This window comes from Trichechus manatus, unplaced genomic scaffold, assembly GCF_000243295.1.
Source record: "Trichechus manatus latirostris isolate Lorelei unplaced genomic scaffold, TriManLat1.0 scaffold00094, whole genome shotgun sequence".
NCBI classification, from domain to species: domain Eukaryota; kingdom Metazoa; phylum Chordata; class Mammalia; order Sirenia; family Trichechidae; genus Trichechus; species Trichechus manatus.
This window is the reverse complement of record NW_004444030.1, coordinates 5,505,478-5,507,424: the sequence shown is the minus strand read 5'-3', so window position 1 is coordinate 5,507,424 and position 1,947 is coordinate 5,505,478.

Here is a 1,947-nt window from a genome sequence, read left to right as displayed (position 1 = left end):
GCTTGAGGCTGTTCACTAAGATGGGTCATACTCTGGATTTTTCTGAAGAAATACACAACTTAAAAAATAATATTAATTAAATTCAGAATGGTTTCTTCTGTGTCTTGCTTGAGACAAACGAAAACATACAGTGATTTCTCTATTTGAAGCTTATCTGTCTATTCTGTCTGTCTTACATAAATATTATATTCATGGATCATATAATCCTGCCTTGTAGACCTTATAGTAAATTTTTGAAGACGAAGTTTGTTTAATTTTTAGATCAAACACAAATAATGGACTACGCAAATATTACATAAATCCCAACAACAAAATATTACAAACATTATGGTGATTTATTACTTTTTCCATCACTTGTTTAAGAAGAAAATTGGAAATGTGTATATTCACAGGTAAATTTGGACCTAATTGAAAGTCAATATTGTTATTGGTAATCAATGTTCGCTTGATTGGATATTAGGAAAATTGCCAATTGTGTCTCTTAGTTTTGCTTTGCTGCAACAGAACAGTCCACAATTGCTTAACACATGCTATTGTAATCTACCACAAGAGTCTATCCCAGAGATGGTAAACTCCTGACATGTGACCCTTCTGTGTTCATTGCAGATACCTTTATTTCATCAAAACACTTATTTCTATTGAGCTCAAATGTGACCTCAGAGTCTTACTTATCACAACACTCGAATCTGCCTCTGCCATTTGGCTGGAAATGATATATGAGATGAAATTTATTTTTCCTCTCTAGCAAAGCACGAAGTGTTCTTGCATTTTTATTTAAGCTAAGATTTCTTGAATATTTACTTATTTATAACGTAATTGTGAGCATATGGTAGCCTACAGGTTATCCACTTATCCTGTGTGAGAGGAAGTAAGATCTTGCTTGCAAATTACCTCATGGGATGTATTATGAGCAATGCCTAGACACTTTCCATTTTTCAATTTTATGAATGACCTCCTTGCAGAATGTCAGTGTGTTATGGGGTGTCAAATCAATTAGAACAAGTCAAAGAGATCTGCGAACAGACACTAATTTGTTGACATTTTAGCAACTATTGAAAAATCGACTTAAATTTAACAGCAAAGTCACTAGCAAAAAAAAATGCCTTTTTTTTCCTGCTAAAAGAATAAAATCTGAGTATTGCATCAGAAATAACTACAGGGGGTCCAGAATTTTGGAGAGTTTTTCTAGGGCCTTTCGAAAAATAATGTATGGCCAACTAGATAGATTTGACTGTGTCTGTGTTATCTCTCTCTTCCAAACCTTAAAGTACTTGGAAAACCACTAGGGTAGATCCAAGCCTAACACCTAGGTAAGACCTTAGGTTTCATTGCTGCTAAGTTACTAGACTAGAGAAATTACCTCTGAGGTTCATTTTAATTCCAAGTAACTTGTACCTTTGTTTATTGTTCCTTTTGTTGTTTTAGGTGCCATCAAGTCTGTTCCAACTCATTTTGACCCTATGTACAACACAACGAAACACTGCCCAGTCTGGCACCATCCTCACAATCGTTGCTATGTTTGAGTCCATTGTCGCAGACGCTGTGTCAGTCCATCTCTTTGAGGGTCTTCCTCTTTTTTGCTGAACTTCTACTTTACCAAGCATAATGTTCTTCTCCAGAGACAGGTCCCTCCTGATAATATGTCCAAAGCACATGAGATGAAGTCTTGGCATCCTCATTTCTAAGGAGCATTCTGACTGTACTTCTTCCCAGACAGATTTGTTCGTTCTTCTGGCAGTCCATCGTATATTCAATATTCTTTGCCAACATCATAATTCAAAGGCATCTATTCTTCCTCGGTCTTCTATATTCATTGTCCAGCTTTTGCTGGACAGTGTCCCTAGTTGGAGTAAAAGAATTACTAAAATCCTTACTAGGCAAAGCTGCACGTAGAAGTCAGTAACAGGGACTATCCATGGCCGTCTTCTGCGAAATGGAGATGATAAA